We start from the raw sequence: 21,164 nt of genomic DNA on the forward strand, positions 1-21,164 counted from the left end.
AAGTGAAACACCACAACACGTACCTATGTCTATTTACAGGAACATTTAAAATAACTGTAGATTTATTGAACTGAAACATCGGCCTTGCAGCATTCATAAGTCATTTAAAGTTGTGCGATCATAATAAATACTTTTATATTGAGTGCATCATAAATAGGTCTGTTTAATCCCAGAGCACCTTAAAGCATGACATGCCATGAAATCTCATTATTAAGTCCTTTGGGAGGATAAAGTTTGCAAAACTGACTATCCAATATACTTCTCATCTTTTAAAAATGTCATCAGTGCATCCTTTACTGACCTGTAACTTGAATGACGAGATGCCAAAGAACAGTCGCTTATTGTGTAATTTGAAAAGAAACTCGTAGAGCTTGTCCACGTCAACCCTCACCTACAATTATGTCCCTATGCTAATAAACAGTGTCACTGTTGGTGCTTTTGTTTGCCGTGATCTCTACATCAACAATGATGTGTTTGCCATGGTTTCTGTTTTTCATCCTTCGTGAATACACAAGCACAAATGTGAACAATGAAGATGACATCACAGCTATTGACTACTTGCGCACATTGGTAAAAGCAAGTACATCCAGTATATCAGTAGTTTAAGTTCCCATGGGTTGTTCAGAGCAGAATGGGCCTTAAAGAGACATGAGCTCAAATGGCCTGTTTCAGACAGAGAATGAACTGAAGGGCTGCATAAAGAGGAAGTTTTTTTTCTGTGTAAGTCATTCAAAGATATTCCAGAAGAGCCCCATACTATAAATATAGAACCTGGAAATGTGCATGATACATCCCCTTTTAAACTGTTTCATGATGTTGCTGTAGCCCAAAACACGTCAAGTTTCTTTAATGACACTTTAATGATGCACTAATCAATATTTTTTAAATTCACAATGAATCAAATAACTCTGTAATGTTTGTTTTAGCAGACTTAGAGCAGTTATACAGAACATGTAGAGCAGGAGGCTGAAGGTTGAGCTGGTTCTTGTCTCTCTGTGTCTCTGTTATCTCCAGTTAATTCATTTAGACTAAATCCACCCTGCCGTCAGACACACTGCTGATTTCACTCTCAGATCAACTCTCAGATGTCCCCTCTGTCCCATCCCAGAATGCACTGCAACACAACTGCATTTTGCTGGAGATTACAGGGAAACTACATCAAGGTTGGCCTGTTCTTCCTCTCTGCTAAAAGTAATGGTCTCTCAAACTCTGCTGTATTTCCTGTGTGGCTCCTCTCACTGCTAGAGGCAATCGTATCAGCCTGTCTCACTTCCTGTTAGATATAGTAGACATGTGACTTGCAGTTGATCTTGGGGCTTTTAGTGTGTTCATATGAATCAGATAAATAAGTCAGATCTGTCCATCAGTTGCACAGGATGTCTAACAAGTGAGACAGAGATGTGAGGACGACTTCTACTGATCACTGATTGATTTACTTCTGCCTGAGATTATTTCTCTTGTGATTCAGTCACATTAAGAATAATTTGAATTTATGATTAAAAATAAGATAGTTACACTTCATTGATCTCCTGTGGTCTGTCCCTCGACGCAGTCTTCATATCTCTTGGTGTATAATTTTGGATGTTTATGAGTGTGGTAGATATCTTAAGGATAAAACTCACCATCCATGACTTTAACACACATTAGAAAAATGTATTTAAAAGTTTATCTGTAGCTAATATGAAGCTTCAACCATCCAAATGAGTCAAATCAAGTAGATATTGTTCAGTATTAATCTTTTTAGTGCCAAAGTCCCTCTTTTTTGTTACTGTACTTACAAGGGATTTGATGCTAAAATGACTGTAAATGTGGCAGATATCCACTTAATATGACTAACTCAGACTGCTGAAGCCTGATGTAACAGTGTTTATGTGTTGAGCTGCAGTGCATGTAAATAAATAAAAGATGTTAGTTTCTGTTTATATACTGTCTTCTATTTATAGAAACAGGTTGGACATGTTCTTGCAAATAGCTGTCAGCAGTGGTGGAAGAAGTATTCAGATCCTTTACTTCAGTAAAAGTACCAATACAGCAATGTGAAAATACTCCATTATAAGAAAACGTTCTGAATGAATATACTACTTATTAGCAGCAAATATAGTATGCAGTATTAAAGTAAAAGTACTGCAGTATTATGAGTGATGTAGTATGCAGTATTACAGTAAAAGTAGTGGTTTGGTCCTCTGACTGATATATTATTATTATGACATCATTAGATTATTTATAGTGAAGCATCAGTGTTAGAGCAGCATGTTACTGTTGTAGCTGCTGGAGGTGGAGCTAGTTTACAATACTTTATATACAGTTAGCTAGTTTAGTCCAGTGGTTCCCAACCTAGGGATCGGGGCCCCTCCAAAGGGTCAGCAGATAAATGTGAGGGGTGGTGAGATGATTGATGGCAGAGGAAAGAAGAGAAAGTTATGATTCACAAACCTGTTTTCACTTTTTGGGCTTTTTCTCTAATCTTTGATTTTTGTGAAATGTTGGATCATTTGCACATTTAATGAAATGAAACCATGTGAGAAGTTTAGAGGGAAAAATCACTATTTGGTGGAGCTGTAAACAACTCAGACATCTGAAATGTGAGCCTGACTACACACTGCTTTTTGGAAGACATCAAAAGACAAACTTTAACAATATTTTAAAAGCGTGTTATATTATCCACTGTGTCAAATCTTCATCTGAAAAGTAACTAAAGCTGTCAAATAAATGTAGTGCAGCAGAAAGTACAATATTTACCTCTGAAATGTAATAATAAGTAGAAAGTCTCATGCTCTCTGGAGTAACTGGCTGAATCTGGCACCAGTGTAGACATTGTTAGTTTAATAATTGGGTGTTTGACCCTTGTGTTGACATGATATAAAAACTATCATGAAATAAAACTGCCACGAAGAAAAACACAATTACAAAATGAAACCAGACCTTTAACAAGAGCATTTCAGTAATCCAGAGTGTTCAGTTGATTGGCAGTTTTGTGTGTTTGATAATGACTGCAGCTGTTCGGCACATTTTTTTTTACCAGTGTTGAAGTTTTGTCATTTGTTTTTGTGAGTTACCAAACTTTTATACTTCCCCTGACATCGCACAATGACACAAACACACACAAACCTCACTAACAGTATTGCGAAACATGTTAATCACACGCGCACGCACACATACACACGCAAAGGGGTGGATTCAGTGGTTTGGATGCCTCAAGCAGGCACACTCTGTCTTGCTTTGTTTTCAGCTTTTCGATAACTCAATTTTGGTATTGGCAGCAGTAGAAAAAGTACTTAAAATGTTTTTCTTAAGCAAAATAGTTGCACAAATACTGTAAGTAAAAAGTCCTGCATCCAAAATTATTGTGACAGAGAGGTATTATAAGCACAATGTACCTAAATTCACTTTTAGGAGCTTTTCATTCTTTTATAATGCTGGATAGTTTAATCAGCAATAATGCATCATATTTAATTTGTTATTATTTGTGAGTTAAATCAGAATCTGCAACATAATCAGTAACATTAAGCTGTAAATGTATTAAAAAGTAGAAGTATACAAATATATATTTTTTAAAAGTGCTTTATTTTGGGGTATAATGAGTTAGAATAGCAACACAATTTAATATTTTTCATATCTAAACATGTTATAATAGTAAAATCCAACTCTGCACACACTCCAGATAGCAATGATATCTTCCAAACTACTTTGCATCTCTTCTCTCATTTAAAACACAGGACACAATCCAGTAACTACGTGGCCTAGGCCTTCATGTTGGCACTAATGTTGGCAGAACTGGTTTCAGGTATTGTGCAAAACTGCAAACTGCCCACACGCTTGAGTCTTTACATTCCTCAGATTCCTGCAGCTTTTAAAACTTTATTATCTAATGGGTTTTTTTTATGATTCTTGTTACTGTTTTTTATTCATTTCTTGTTCATTGTGTAGTTGTCTCTGTTGGCTGATTCTGTTTCTTGCCTTATGAATGTTTCTAGAATAGTAACATAATTTGATATCTTTAATATCTAAACATCATAATAAATCTAAAGCTGTTCGGGCCCCATATAGTTGCTTACTTTGCTATGATGGTAAAATACGACCCTGCACACATTTCACATAGCAATGATAGCTTCCAAACTACCTCAAATCATCTCATTTAAAACTAGCATCTGCAGGACTACCAGTTACTATCCAGTAACTACGTGATGAAGGTAGGCCCTCATGTTGGCACTAATGTTGGCAGAACTGGTTTCAGGTATTATGCAAAACTGCAAACTGCCCACACGCTTGAGTCTTTACATTCCTCAAATTCCTGCAGCTTTTAAAACTTTATTATCTGATGGGGGTTTTTTCATGATTATTTTTCCTGTCTTTATTAATTTCTTGTTTCTCATAGTGTGGTTATCTTTGTAGGCCTAACCCTAACCCATTGTGTTCATGACCTTGTTGAAATTAGATTTTAATCTTAATGAGACTGCCTGCCTGGGTAAATAAAGATCCAACAAGGAAAGAAACCAACAAAAATAAATAAATAAATAAAACTAAACCTACTCCATGCCAACCCCTCCCCTCTTCCTCCTTCTCGCCCCTTCACCCCTTCCTCTCGGTGGGCGGGGCCTCTCTCTGCATCATCATGCTCTCACAGCTCTGCAGCTTCACAAAGGAGAAGAAGAAAAATCATCCGGGCGTCTCTAGCTGCTCTCATGTGAGTCCTCTTCAGTTTGTCCTGAACGGAGCTTTGTGTGCTTTTAACCGGCTCTTTACCGGGTCTGTGTGTGTGTGGGTATGAATGTGTGTGTGTGAGTATGTGTGTGTGACAGCACGGTGGTGGAAACTTTTGACTGGAAACTTCGGGGAAAGTTTCCACCAAACTTCTCGCCGTTTTTTGCAAAATACATGCTGTCCTTCAACTCACTGTTCTGTTTGTTTGTTTGTTTTGTTGTAGTTTTTATTTTATTTGTGTGTGTGTGTGTGTGTGTGTGTGTGTGTGTGTGTGTGTGTGTGTGTGTGTGTGTGTGTGTGTGTGTGTGTGTGTGTGTGTGTGTGTGTTTATTTGGAAGAGGAGGAACGCGAGACTGATAAGAAAGAGGGACAGACAGATAGGTTGAGAGAGAAAAGAGAGAGAGAGAGTGAGAGGCCGAGGGAGGTAGAAACTGTGTTCATACCCTGTGTGTACTCTCTCACTATTACATGTAGGTACTTTCATACTGTGCAGACACCTCTGGGATATGTGTACACTGTCTGTTGCCACTTCGACTGTTTCTGTTCCTATATCAGCTCTCCGTTACTTTGAAGCATGTCTTTATTTTAGTGCACAGCTTTAAACACTTATAGACAGTGTGTGCTGCTTATATGCTCTGCATGTGTTGACTTTGTACTGTACAACAGAAACACACATCTAATACTACTGTGCTTAATAATAGGCTACTCTTTAGTCTGAGTCTGATTTTTACAGTATTAGTGCTTGACTCTAACTCCTAAAGGCAATATTAGTAGGCTTTCAAATGTAATCTTATAATATTTAAACTAAAGCTGCAACAATTATATCGGTATTGGTCTTTATGCTGTTCAATATGTGCCAATATGTTTTTTTAAAAGATACATAGTATAAAGTCATATATCATGATTTTTTACAATATTGTAGGGATGACTACAATATTGTCACATTGAGATATTTGATAAATAATCATCAGTAATTTGGATATCATGACAAAGTGGGTAAGGGCAAATAACAAAACAGCTATAGAACAGAAAAAGTTCAGAGAATTACATCATTTTAGTTCAATACCGCCTTTAAAACCAGGAAGAGACACTTACTGCGATATTACAATATCCAAATTCTGAGATGATATCTTGCCTAGCCCTAATACATAGGTGCATTTTATGTATATTTAATCGTTTTTTCCTAATTCAAGTGTATTATAAACATATTAAATTCCCATTGTTTCAGTGCACTGATGTCATTTTATAAAAAAATAAGTTTATTCTGAAATTTTAAAATATAATGGCCTCCATTACATGTGATTGTCACAAGTCTTTGGTAACCACATTTGGGGAAAAAAGTGTGTTTATGTATATTTTCTGTATAAATTATTGGCCGATATATCGATATTGGAATTGTTTTGCTCGATAATATAAGATCGGTATCGGCCCAAAAATTCCAGTATCAGTCGGACCCTAGTCATCTTATAATATTTAGACTAAAGCTGCAACAATTAATTGATTAGTCAGCAGCTCATAAAATGAATCGCCAAAAATGTTGAGAATCAATTAGTCATTTTGAGTCATTTAAGGAGAAGAAAATGTCCAAATTCTCTTTTTCAGCTTCTTAAATGTGAATATTTCATATTTGATTTAGTCGTTTATGATACTAAACTGAATATCTTTGGTTTGGTTTGTGGACTGTTGGTCGGGACCAAACAAGAAACAAGACCTTTGAAGATCTTTGTTCTTTTGGAAACATTTTTCACCATTTTCTGACATTAATCAATAATGAAAATGAGTCATTAGTTGTAGCCCTATATTAATCCACTGCACATTACTACAGAAGCACACAATACTATAAAATACACATGAGCCTATTTGTTGTCCTCAGTCACCTGTAGAGCTGTAACGATTGTTCGGTTAATTGATTAGCTGGTTGAAAATGAATCAGCAACTATTTTGATAATCAAACAATCATCTGAGTCACTTTTTAAGAAAAAATCTGCCAAAATATTTTGATTCCCACTTTTTAAATGTAAATATTTTCTGGTTTCTTTTGTTTTCTATGATAGTAAACTACATTTTATATTGATGGTGGAGCAAATAAATCGACAGATTAATAATGAGAATAAACATTAGATGTAGCCCTAGTTTCGATCTTGACTTACTTCACTTTAATGTAATGGTATCACTATAATATTTGTATTGTTTTTATAGAACTGCATATACAAAACCTTACCATATTTTTTACAGTGTGTCTCATTCTCAGTCGGGTCTATGTAGACTCTGCTGTGTAATGTACATATACTCATGCACAGCACGCCTGTAGTTATGGAGGGAATATGTAATTATATTGTCCCTCACAGTTTCCTGCTTTGACTTAAAGATGTTGTTGTTATATATAGCTGCTTTGGGCTGACTTCCTTGTTTAAAGGTTAGTAGTTTTTTTAATAGTTTTCCCCTGATATTTAAACAATGGGCCTCGGCTGTACTTCACTTCACATTGTTGGCTCCTGAAGTATTTCTATAAAACTCTTCCAGAGTATTTTTGGTGTGTCTGTTGTCCACAGTTGCATCTGTTTAGACTTTAATGTACTATATTATTATGTCTTAAAGTATTCCTGTAATTAGCTTAAGTCTGCTGGTAGCCTATAGTTAACTTATTGTAGGTGTACCTCAGTAAACTGTCTCCTACAGTTTCCTGTGATGCTTATAAGTTTTTCCTCACAGCTGCTCTGTTTTTACTTGAATGTACTTTACTGTCATTTCAACACCTTAACTTTTGCTGCCAAAAACACTCAAGAAACAGTAATATAAGAATGGACTGATTGCCAGATAAGATCGCCAGGAGGGTGATTTAACATTTCTTCAGAAAAAGAGGGAAATGGAACGGTAGTAAGTAGTAAATACTAGACTTTTATGATGATTTCTACGATGTTCCTGATACTCAGTTGGCCTATTTTGTATTTATTATTATTATTTTCCCTCTAATAATAATTTGTATGTACTTCACTGTATTCTTGTCTCTTATAGTGCTGCTTTAATATTGTATAATACTCTTTGTCAGAGGAATTTGATTGTATCAGAAGACCTTACTCTTCTTCATACAGCATGTCTATCTTATAGTTTTTGTACAGAACCACACACGGAGAAGCATACTCTGTAATCTTCGTTGTAATTGACTAATTAGAGCCTGACCGATAAATCAATCAGTTTATCCTGTGTATGTATATAGAAGATTAACATTAACAATATCATTGTTAGACTTTTTTAACCTCTTCTTCCTCTTTTTTTAAAAACCATTTCAAGATAGGAGGTCAACTGTAATCATCTGGGAACTGAAGATGCAGCTCAGCACTGTGTGTCAAGTGTTTCTCGTCTTTAATCTCTAATAAACATTTAGTTTCGGTTAGGCGAAGGTTTAACGTGTGTGAGGGCTTCGAACATTATGAAGGAAGTGGATGATGGCCATTCCCCTGCTAAATTATGCCTCATATATTGTTGCAGTATTTTTGGGTTGATACTATTTGCTACACAGATTTGTTGCAATGTTTCATCATTTTTGAGCACATGAGAATTGATACAAAATACCACATGAAGACACCAAGAGCTTGAGGATTACCGTAAAAAAAAAACATGCCTTGATTTGGTGGCAAAAATTTTGGACATTAGGACATTTCTGTAAGAAGTGCATTTTTTGGTGATCTCTTAATTCACTATTATTTTAGTACATTATTTCTAAGCTGGTTTAAATCTAATAAATCTGTCTGGACCAGACTCATTATTTATCCATGTGTCAGGATATAAGTTTCAGACTGTTTTATTTGTTCTATCCTGGCTTTCATTGTCTTTGTTTTTATGTTTTTTCTCCTGTTTGTGTTGGCACATGGTGTCTATTGTAGTAATGTGTATTGCAGTAACTTCCTCCTTACCTACCATCCTTCCTGAAAAAAGACGGTTTTTAGCTTATCAACCATGGCTGGTGACCGGCCCCTATCAGTCTCACATATCCGATGTTTGCCAATCAGGAACATTTACACAATTTTGGTTGCGTAGGGACTGAAACTAAATGATATGAATTTTTAGTATTTTAGTATAATTCCCAGCTAGCCTTGTCTCTCCATGTGGATCCAACCGGAGCCCCAACCCCCGGTTTGTTGGAGGAGAAGGCGGCGAAGTGGCTAGTCATATCAGCAGAATTACACATTTTCGGCCAATGCCATTATCTTAAAGACGCATGCATATCTAGTCATAACCAGGGGCCTGCTGAGGTGCGTCATGTGCTGTAGTATTTTTATTTGGATGTGTTCAGTGCGCTTCTGGTCTGTTGTGATTAATTTAAGATTTTTTTAAAATCTCTTCATGCATTTGTGTAATATTCTTATATTACCTGTCTGAGTGTTAGTGTTTAATGTTGATGAGGTGAGCTTTAGGTTGATCTGACAGCTGAAGCAGGAAACTCAAAACACATAACGTGATTATAGACGGAAACAGAGACTGTGTGGTCTGTGAGTTAAACGCTCCCCCTCTCTATTTGGACAGATGTAATTATAGAGGCCTGATTCTAAATCTGAGCTACAGAAACTGATTGTTACAGACTTGACTGTCTGTCTTTCTGTCTCAAGTCAGTTTTATTTCTACAGGTCAGAATTACAGATTAGATTCAGAGGTCTTTACAGTCTATCCAGCCTGTGACACCTTTGTGTCTTTTAGAGCCTCGATTTATTGGAAGGGAAAACTCCCAAAAAAACCTTTTAACAGAAACAAAAATGTCAGGATGAGCAACAGGGCGGACAGACATGAAATGGATGTTGTACAGACTAGACGCTTCTGCAATTACTAATGACACTGGTAGCTAAATACAGTTCAAACCTGTAACATTAAGTTGATGTAAAGTTTCAAAGGGTGTGCTCATGTTTGGCTGACCGTCTGTGAGTCAGTACTTTTAACAGGAAATAAGTGTGTGTAACTTTTTCCTCTGGTCTTCTTAAACTTTGCAGAGCTTTAGCTGAACATGTTCTCCTTCTCATTGTGTTTCAGTGACACTTTACATTGTTTTTTCTCCTGTTTTCCTGGAAACTAAAGCATTCAAGTAGTGCTGGCTGTTAAACCTGAATGTTCACCTAAACATCAACAGGCAGTAGGGTTGAGGTTAGATTGGTGATATGATGATAAACCACATAACTGTATCATTTATTTATTTATTTTTTAGTTTGTTTAGGTCCATACAGGGCTGTCAAGTTTCATGAAAAGTTTGGAGTGAGATTACATCTGTTAGGGCCGGATCGACTCAAATTTCGGTGTGTTTTGGCCGCGAAGGCCCCTCGGCCCCATCCAGTTCTCCCAATTATTTTTGCTATTTAAAAAGCAGTTCAGTTTTACATACTGTTCATAATTGACCAACACAAATAGAAAATAATGAAAATAATGGGTTAATACGATAAAAGACAAATTCAACTAAATAAAATAAATTGTTTTATTTATACATTTAAAAAAACAACAACAAATGGATCAATAAGAAAAAGACATTTGACCCAGAATGAGGCCCTTAAACAGCAGTGGTGCGTGTGCGTGTGTGTGTGTGCTTGCGTGTGTGCCTGCGTGCCTGCGTGTGTGCCACTTCCAACTCATCTGTAACCTGTGTGTGTACGCATTCTGAGTAACCTACTTGCGCATTCATGGTACTTTCCGAATTAACCTGCAACAAGAGATACTAGTTTCTGATTGGCTGGTAGGTCGCTAACTCGGGACAGCTATGAACTCAACAGAGAAATCTGCCTACACCTCACCTGTTCATTTCTGTATATGATATATTAATTTCTGTGCATCAGACTTTATCACTTCTCAGAATGAGAAATGTCAAGTGTGGTGTGTGAACTGGCTGAAATTACATAATCGTTTACTTATTCAAACACTAGGTGATATAAATTTGTCGGTCATCTGAGATTTAGTCATACCATTTATAATGAGGTATCTATTCCTTTTAATATCACTGTTTGTACGTATAAGGCCACTGCTAAAATCATAGCAGATACTAAAATATGTAATTTCTTGGCTAGTTTGGTCACTACTATAGCTGGCGAGCTAATTGCTAACATGCTAGCGTTGGCCACAGTAGCTCTCCAAGCCTCTTTATACTAACTGGCCCCTGGTATTATTGTTCATCATTTTATTCAATAACAAGTCACTGAAAGGGTATAAAAAGGGTATGCAGCTTCTACAATGTTGTTTTCTAACATTCAAGTTTTTTGACTATTTGTTGACGACAAGACTTCAATAAGACTTCTGATGTATTCACGTAGCACATGATGAAATTCTGACATTTTATAGACTAAATGAATCAACTAAAAAATAATTTGCTAATGATAATCACCAATGGAAAATGATAGTGTCAGTCCTATAATTATGGTTGTCTCAAAAAACCAAAAAACGGTCTCTAATACCACATAGTCTGCATGCCGTGTTGCCACCTTGAACACATAGAACGACACATATTGGTAGTATGGACTCCTGGCTCATAACTGTCTGTAAACGAGGTTAACTAAGCCTGAAGGTTGACACAAAGTGAATCAACAGTTTTTGAGGCTTAGTACATTTTTTTGATGTACAGTATAATGTTTGTTCCCACATGTTTCTGGTTATTCAGTATCTGCACAACATCCTTTTGTTGGTTAATGCTGAACACAAAGTGGTGAGAAAGGGAACTCTTTGAATTACTATGTAGAGATTTTACCTTGTCATCATTTCTCCATTTTTAGTGTGAAATTCACAGTATTCTTGTTAAATGTGCTTTTTAAAACATACTTTCAGTTTGTCATTGAGAGTATTCAGACTAAAAACCGTCCAGTTTGCTATGTTGGTTCCCCTTTTTTTGTCGTTAAAGACATACGTATCAGTATGAGGATCTGTCTTTGACACCCAGAAGAGAGTGAGAAGTTCACTGTTTTCAGGACAAACATGTTTGTGTTTGTTTTGTTTGTTCAAACACATTCAATTGAAAATGAAATGGTTTCAATGTTTATTTTAAAAGTCTCTAAGAGTGCCAATAAAATAGCTGTCTTTCAATATCAATATTTTGACACCTTTCTTTGGAAAAAATATAAATGATTGAACAAACAAACACTGTTAAACAAATGAAGTCAAAGTTGCCAAATGCTAAATGTTGTCCAAACACAAGGCAGCTGTACTTTGTCTGAAACTGGCAACAGTATGGCTGAAATCAGCACTAACGATATGGATAATAAATAAAAGGCCCTTGTACACTTGTACACACACTGATTTCAGAGGATAGTTGAGAATCGTGGTTAAAAAAACAACTCTGGTCATCAGTCTAAAAGGGCAGTGAGAGTCTAATCATGCCCTCAGCTCTGTAGATTATCAATCTGTGTAACAAATCGTACAATAATGTTGGGTTCTCCTTGTGTGAGAGCTGACACCTTCTGTAGTGTCATGATTTTCCAGCTTGTCGCAGCAGCTGGTTTCCATTCTGATGTCAACAAAGAGGTCAGATGTCACATAGAGGCAGAGAGAGTGAGGGGAAGAGAAGAGAAGGAAAGGGAAGAGAGGAAGGAGTGCTGTCACATGGTTTTCTCAGCCCAGGAAACCATGTGACCTTTTAACCCCGTCACCCCCACCCCCCCCATCCCCCACTCTGCAAACCCCAAAATAACATACAGACCCTGACAGAGCTGATAGCCAGTAACCCTCCACTGTCCTCTAAACTCTTCCTTTCTCTTCCCCTGTTCCGACGGGCAGAGTTGTGGATTAAATACTGATCTTTGTGTGAATGTGCCGCCATGTGTATTTGTGAGTATTTTTCTTCACTGTGAAATTCTTATATCCAAGTCTTCTTTAATTATATCCTCAATGTTCATTAACATAGAAACACAGGAAACTTCTTGATAATAAAATGATGTTTTAGGTTTATGTTCTAATCAAGTGACAACTCTCACGGCTTGAGGCCTGAGGCACCAAATGCTCCAGTAGTCTCCAATTTAAATAGCGGCAACTTCTCTGTAGAAATACTAAGTCATGATGGTCTCAATCACTAAATTCAGACCCTCTTATATCCTCAATTTGGAAGCTATCGCTCCGTTAATAAGATGTATAGTGGTTTTGATGTCTGCCATGCGGGTGTTGATTAACAGCTGTGGTTAACAGTTGGCGCAACAGTTGGTAATGTTACTTGATGACACATCGGTCCGAGGTAGTGGAGCATGTTTCCAGAGTAGGAAAGGGACTCGCACCCTACACTTTGTATTTGGAAGGCTTCAAACGGGGAAAAGATGGTGCAAACCGGCTCCAATGCAAACCAGTGGGTGATTTCACACCTCGCTACGTCCATCTTTAGATACAGTGTATGGATCAGACCTTCAGTTTGATTCATTTCAACCTGTTTCTCATGTTGCTCAGATAGTGAACTGGTTTAATAAGGCAAGAGTGTTGAACAGTTTGTAACCAGAGTGCAAAGAGTTTTTTTGGTGATGTACGCTGTCAAAAACAAACATGCACAGAAAGAAATCAAAAACACGTCTTTGCTTTATTCAATTTTTTCACTTTAGTATCTTCTCCTATCCTAAAAAGAAATTAAAATCTGTTTAATAAACGAAAGGAAAGGGTCTGACTGTCAGTAGGGCTCACTGATAACTTGATAAGTGTTAGCTGCAATGATTTGAATATATTCAAAGCTTTGCAGGTGGGGGTGCTGAAGGAAGTGGCAGATAGGAGCGAGGAAGAGACGACAGAGGCAGCGGGTTAGAGGGAGTCACAGGTTCTTCCTCCTCCTCCTCCTCTCTGCCCCGCTGGATGCCTCAGTGTCACTGAAATGAAGCTTCCAAGTATTCAGTACAGCCTTTATTGTCAGGGGAGATTCTGTCATGTCCCATTAGTCTAAAAATAATTTCCCCCTTGAAAATCTTCAGAGCTGCGACTAACAATTGTTTAATTATCAGTTAATCTACCAATGTTTTTTTCTTTATTGATTATTTGTGTGGATCCTAAAAAGTGTTTGGTCTTATCTGTCCTGTCTTTTGATGAATAAATAAATGAATATCTATCAGAAAACGTAGGTAATAGGCATGTCTGAATAAAGCTGTGTTTATTTTAAAGTCGTCTACAGTGTGTTTGAATGCCAGAAATCAATTACCATATCAGCTCGGAGGAAGTGAGAAAAGAGCTCAAGGAAAAACAAAATTACTTTACAGCAGGAACATTGCATGCCTGAAATAACTCCTTGCACTATGGTATCTACCAGTGAGTAGTTCTGGGCTGCATTCTTTGTATTAAACTTGAACTGGTGTATTGAACCATTGGTCTGTGCTCTCTGTGTGGCCTCTCAGTTTCAGACCAAATATCCACCTGATCAGTTTGCTCTGAGCTGCTTTTGTGCCGAAGTCCTTTGTACCAGGACAAGTTTGCACAGTCAACCTGGCACACAGTCAAGCTCTGTGCTAACATGCTAATACCGACGCTAATCCAGGAGCTAAGCTTTCTATCAGGGACTTTTCCATTTTTCCTCTGAGGGGTTGAACCGTCCTGTCGAGAGTGGATACAGACAGACTTTGATAATTATGTACGTGTGTCAGAGTCTGTCGATGTGTTAATCAGTATCTGTCCTGACTTGTCTCTTCTGTTCCTGCTCTCCAAAAGCAGTCACTGTGGCTGTACTGTGGTGATAATAGCAGTCATGTTTCTGATATTTGCTGTCGTATATTGAACAAATGCAGTCAAAATAAAAATAATAATAATATCAGTGATAAAACTAGTGGTTATAGTGGCATTACTGTAGTTCTGTCTTCATTCAGATATTAGTGAACGATACAGAAAGAGCCACAAGGATTTGTCGTTTTCCTTTTTTAGACTGATCTGACTTGAGGAGAATTTACTCAACTACGAGGGTGTAAATAACAAGTCACTTTTCTCTCTAGAATAATTTTGCTCAGTTAATTTCAAAGATTCATAGTTGTGCTGTTTGTTCACATTTTTTTCTCAAAGTTAAGTGAGCGCATAACCAATAGAATGCACTTCAGTAAGACAGTGAGCAGTGGGTTTGTACATAACTGTTTAGCTAACCGTAGGTAAGATACTGTCAGTTTTTGTCAGTTTTTAAAGGGGACATATGATGCTTTTTTTGATTTTCTGTTATTTTCATAATGTTATGATTTTAGATGTCTATGTTAAACATGCTCGAAGTTCTACAATTTGAGGTGAACGTAGGTAAAATTTGCTCACTGAAAGTCAAAACCCAGGGCTTCGACCAGCTCTTAACACTCTCTTAGCAAAGTTATCTCTGTACCTCCTCAAAATACCGTCAGATTGTTGTGCCCAGGCCCACAAACAGCCTTCTGTAGCCTTTGTTGCTAAAGTTGTTGCTAAAGTTGTGTAAAAGTGAAGAAGGATTAACAATTGGATTGATCATTTTAATCTAAGATTGTGGCTGTGGGATCACTGCTTTTCTTACCATTGTGTGTCTTGTGGAATGTGTTTTGTTAGTATTAGGTGGCCCATTGCTTCCTTTGTTTTGACTTATATATATCTAAATCTATATCTAAATAAGTTAGAAACTTGAGTGTTGGGTGTGGGAACCCTATGGAAATGTCAAGAAATCATTTATGACGGGATGTTCTTGTTTTGTGGTTGTTTGTCCAGTGTAGGATGTACATGCATGTATGTTCTGCTCCGTGGTAATCTCCTATTGGTTAAAATCATATAGACTGATATGTTTGACCAATCACAGATGATTTCTTTGTTCTCTTAGAAACTATAATAGTTTAGGCATACTCTTTACTCGTTGAGATGAGCTGATGTGATTCTGTATGTATGCTGTCTCTTATTGTACAATAATAATTGTTTAATCTTCAACCCAGCAGTGTTTGTGTATTATTTCATATTAGTGGTAAGTGTTGAGACAATTTCCACAACAGTTGTTTGCGTTGTTTGCGCTTGAACATTTTGAATCAAATTCTGGCTTGATCATATATGCCCAATATATTTTGAGAAGTTTCCATTTGGAGTAAAAAACACGGAAAAGGAAGCTAGATCTAATCACTATAGTTTGTTTATGTAGCCAAGATTCTGATGAAATGCAACTTCCAGATGCTGGCCCATTAGAATAAAGTGGACTCCTTGGGAGGGGCGTCTTAAAGAGACAGAAGCTAAAAGGGCCTGTTTCTGACAGAAGCTGAACTGACAGGCTGCATAAAGAGGCAGTATAAGATAATAAATAAGGAGTTTTGTGAACCGTAATGTAAAGATATTCCAGCAGAGCCAGTGAATCATCAACAATCAAAATATAACATTATTATTCAGCTTTGATTATCAAAGCATTGTAAAAAGAATCAAGATCCTTTGTAGTTCATTAACATTATTTTATTTTATTAAGCTAAACCCTGCACACCTAAGTATTTTTTTAGCAATGGATCCTTTTGATATCAGCTATAAATGAACAAAAGCAGCCTCTCGTTTCTGGCTGGTTTTGCTTCAGTGAAAACTATTGCTGGTAGATTTTATCAGCTGCAGCTACTAGCAAACTAATTCAACTAATGTTAGCTCCACGAGTTGGTAAATTAGAGAGTATATATCTCTTAATATAGCTCTATGTAGTAAACCACTTCAACATGTGAAAATATGTGCAGACTGACAGACCTGCCATTCCCAGTTATGGTTACTAAACCATGATTAGGAAATTACCGTTTAGGGTTTGGCAAGGAGGCAATGATAAATTGGTCATTGTCATTATAATTATAGACTCGAAAAGATTTAACCTCCCTTTGTGTAATGAACCATGTGCTGTTTTAACCTTTATTTTAATGTGACGGAGCAAAAAGTTTCACCGGTCTAAACTTTATATCCGGATATTCAGGTTAACATGACATTCAGCTTTGAATTCAGTCATGTTGAAGTGTCAAATAAATACTACCGGTCTGAACTAGTCAGATTGACGTTGGAACATTTGACATTAGACCATCATGTGTTATTTATGTAACAAACAAATGCAGGTCTAACGAATAAAAGAGGTTAAGTGCAGGTTAGCAGAAGGAGAAGTGATACTATTAGCTGTGTGTGTGTGTGTGTGTGTGTGTGTGTGTGTGTGTGTGTGTGTGTGTGTGTGTGTGTGTGTGTTGCACGACTTTAACCAGAAATTATGAAATCAACTTTTATAGCAAACAGGGAAGAAACCCACATTAACATGATATACACACAATGCTGTAAGGCACAGCTCTGTTACCACTGACATTACACTGTATGCGATGCGTTATTTTGCGTATTTTCTATGCGTCTCTTTGTACTGTTCGTTATTGTGCTGTTATGTTTTAATATTGACCTACTGAAGAGGCTGCAGATGACAATTAGATAACTCTGGGACAGTACATTAAATGGTAACATTTAGGACACAATCGATACTGGATTTTTGGGGCCAATACTGGTGTTGAAAATTAGCTTCGGCTACACGTGTCCAGTATGTTGGAAGCTGCAGCAAGTACTAATGTTCTCTGTACTCGTCCCTTACAAATAAACTAATAAATACTTTTTTTTTTAAAACAACATACAGGTCAGCTGATTAAGAGAGAGAGAGAAGGGGGGGGGGGGGGGGGGGGGGGTGAGATAGAGAGAGAGAGAGAGAGGGGGGGGGTGAGATAGAGAGAGAGAGAGAGAGAGTGAGGCAGACAGGAGGAGAGCGAGAGCTGAAACAGGAGAAGCTGAACTGAATCCAGATCTGTTTGGTATTCAGAGACCGAGTCTGTCTGCAGGGAGGCATTCCTGCTGGACGAGGGTAGTGGAAGGAAGTAGAGGGTGACTCCGTTTGTGTCTGTGTGTCTCTCTCTCTTTCTGTTTTTACAAAATAGAAGGGAGTGTTTGTTGTTGTTGTTGCAGTGACGTCATATCGTTCATCAGCACCAAAGATGACATCATTAACAACATTAGCGTGTGACCGTGGTGATGTTGTGATTCTTATACTTATATCTTATCTTATCTTACCTGTGCCGAAAAATGAATTGTGAGTCGGAAAAAGACGGAAAAGAGGCACCCATATCCATCTTTCATAGGCAAAACACATCACCGGTTACAGATGTTTGCTGTTTTTAACTGATAAAATGCTCTCAAAACAGTCTCGATTTCCTTCGAACCCACACCACACCCGTATGATATCTTGCTCTTAGGTGTACCTCTGCACGTACACTCTGTTTTTAACTTTTTCACAAGAATGAACCTTTACAATACCAGATAATCACACATGAGGATGGAAACCTAGTCAAGTCATCATCAATTAGCATTTAGCAATATTCCGCTTGTTAACTTGCAAGGAAAGCCCGTCACGGCCCCCTTTCAATCATGACTCTTCTCCTTCGTTGGGAAACCACAGTGTTTTGGATGCAATGGTTATATATATATATATATATATATATATATATATATATATATATGATTAACATAAAGTATTTGAAATCAGTTAGAAATGTAATGTAAGCATGTCCTTGATTAATTGGGACATTTTAGAAAACCAGAAGCTCAAAATACATCCCACATCCAAGTCCACACTTCTATAAAGAATATTGGAGTTTTTACGTTAGTTCATCATGGATAACATTTCAGATATGATAAAATACAGCAATTTGATTATAAAAAGCTTAGTCCATTATTAACTTTACTGAATGTTACTGCAAAATGGAAAATTCACACTCAGTCCTATGCATCGTCCTTACACATAGAGAGTTATCTTCAGGCAAAAAGATAAACAAACATCGTACTCAAATGAAAAGCAAAACTTCAGCCCGTTCATTCTTACACTTTATGAGCCATCACCACGGAGAGGTTCCTAGAAGTTACGATGCGTGGTGATATGGATCAATCTTTCCTTTCCGTGAGTTGTTCCCGGGCTTGGAGATTAATCGGTTCCTCTCAAGCAACCGTCACTCTTTCCGGCTCCTCTAACTCTGCTGAATTGTCGTCCGTGTCATCCATATACCCTGTAATAGGGAACAAATCAGGCTGACTGACTCACCATTTCAGCAAGTTGAAACTCTGCCATTTTTGTGGCTGCCACCAAACTCATCTGTTTAACAACAGTTCAGTTTGGGCATGATGCAACAAATTAATAGTGAGAGTATGATCAGAACTATTTCTTGCCTTAAATTCTCCTGGGATTCCTCTAGGCTGACCTATGCTATCTAGATAAACATATGGACCTGGAATATACTCTCTCCTAGACCTGTGAATCCTGTCAGGAGAGGCGTTACCACTAATTAGGTCCCTCATCCGTCTGTACACTACCTGGACAGGCACCTTCATTCTCACCAAAGTAGCAAGTAACAGTTGTATTTCCCACATGAATCCCATGCCAACTTGTGAAACCCCTCCGCTAGCAGTCCTATCTACTTTATAATCGTGGTGAAACTCATTCTGATAGGTTGAAGTCTGGATATCTGCAAACAATGATTACTTTGCTGAGAACCATAAATTAGCCTACACTCTGTGCCCCGTGTGGGTAGAGCAAAAACTCTAGATGCTCCTCGTGAGGGAGTAAGTCTACCCTCTCTGCACTCTCTTTGCTGCATTATACCACATTATCTTCAAAAGTATACCTTTCAGGGATTACTGCTGGCAGTGTTGCTGGAGCTTCTGCACAAACTACGCATTCATTAGCCGTTTCGGCCGCTTCCCATCTCCACTCCTGTCTGATTCATCGGCTTTATTACTGTCAGCGCTCTCTCTTTTCATTTACTCTCTACCTCGCTCGGCCACAACTAACACGGCAGCATCCTGTAGCCACTTCCTCTGTAGCCGCTTACTGACAGAGCAACTCTATCCCCCCATTCAGTGTCTGGCCTTTTTATACAGAATAGCAAGTCGGAATAAAGTAGCAGCAAAACAGACTCTCTGAGAGCAGAGGAGAGCAGTGACCATTAATGACAGCAAACTGTAGCAGAGGCTAACGTTAGCTGCTGCTCTCCTCTCTGTCTCAGCGGGGGCGGAGCTGAGCCCTCTGTGTGCAGCATTCACAGACAAAGGTGTTGCCACAACTCAACTCAGTAATTTAACAATGTAATCCACCTTAAAGAAGTCTCCAAATGACAAAACTATTGCCGTAAAGAGTGTGAATAAACTATAACGATATTAACAATAATGTCTCGTCCTATATCGCGTTTGAAAATATATTGATATTACTTAAAAACTTGATATGGGCCCAGCCCTAGCTTTGTAGTCTTTTGCATTATTCCAAATTTTCAGATTAACTTTGAATGTTCTTCATAAGTGTTGGATATTCAACTCCTAGAATAGTCACTTTCATCTGTGCAGTGTGTGTAGTGTGTAGTTATATAACTTCTTCTTCTTCTTCTTCTTCTTCTTCTTCTTCTTCTTCTTCTTCTTCTTCTTCTTCTTCTTCTTCTTCTTCTTCTTCTTCTTCTTCTTCTTCTTCTTCTTCTTCTTCTTCTTCTTCTCATAATTCTTGGTTTAATTAGACTTTTAACCTATATCATTTTAACTAAGAACACAGCATCTGCTCAAAGATCAATCAAACTCTAATAAAACTCTTGTTCAATGGTCTCTAATATACAGACAATTTAAAATAATGTCAGAAATCTTAGTCAGAAACATAGAACAGATACACCGTCTTGAGAGTAATGCAGGAATAGCTTTTTCTAAGACACAGGAGCCTGAGGGTTAAGGCCCACCCCTCTAAAGCACCCTTTCTGCAACTGTTGTCTCATGCAGTAACGCTTGAGACACAGCCATGCTCGCATCCGTTCTTACCAACAATACGGCACAGAGCCATTCTAACATTCGAGAGGTTTTATTTGACTATCTACCACACATTAAACAGATTATCAACATTTAAACCATTATGCTTGACCACAACACATCAAACAAGTGAGCAACACTTCAAACATTGAAATGGTACATAAACTGATCTGCGGTCAACATAACCATCACACACAGCGGATTGTTTTAACAGAAACACATGATATTGAGCACTCAAACTTTTTATCATAGCAAAATTCAGCAAAGACACATTTAGTTTTGGTCGGCCTAAACTTCAGACAGTACAGCACAGGGCAGTTTTAACATGGTAACACTATTGTAACACAATTTCTCAATTTCTTGATTGCATTGCCAGAGGGACCATTCAACCATCAGATTTTAGCAGTATCGGAATTGTATTCATATACAAACAAAGTAATACAGACTTTCAAAAACGGCTTTTCTCTCTCCTCAACCACACACATATTCACACCCACAGCACGTACAGTCACACACACACACACACACACACACACGACCGGCCCACACTGCTTCAAGGGTGCTTAAAATAATTTATGAATGTTGATTTAGGCAGCACTGCCAGCACCACACTTGTTGCTTTGTACTTCATCAGTGGGCCTATAGTAATTGTTTTCAGTGTTTTGGCTTTTGGTTAACCCTGTTTTACCTATTTTATCTACTTCCTTTTTGACATTTAAATGTTTTGATTAATCTGAGAT

The 21,164-nt window shown here is 37.6% G+C and overlaps 1 protein-coding gene across 1 annotated transcript in view; it reads left to right on the plus strand.

The window, feature by feature from the left end:
- The first annotated feature begins 4,647 nt into the window (after window positions 1–4,647).
- The window catches only part of LOC133977862 (CMP-N-acetylneuraminate-beta-galactosamide-alpha-2,3-sialyltransferase 2-like), a 28,130-nt gene continuing 11,613 nt past the window's right edge, over window positions 4,648–21,164 (plus strand). Inside the window, exon 1 of the mRNA XM_062416159.1 lies at window positions 4,648–4,684. The gene's annotated coding sequence lies outside the window, so the exon portion shown is untranslated. The remainder of the gene's footprint in view (window positions 4,685–21,164) is intronic.

Source organism: Scomber scombrus, chromosome 3 (genome assembly GCF_963691925.1).
Source record: "Scomber scombrus chromosome 3, fScoSco1.1, whole genome shotgun sequence".
Lineage (NCBI taxonomy): Eukaryota > Metazoa > Chordata > Actinopteri > Scombriformes > Scombridae > Scomber > Scomber scombrus.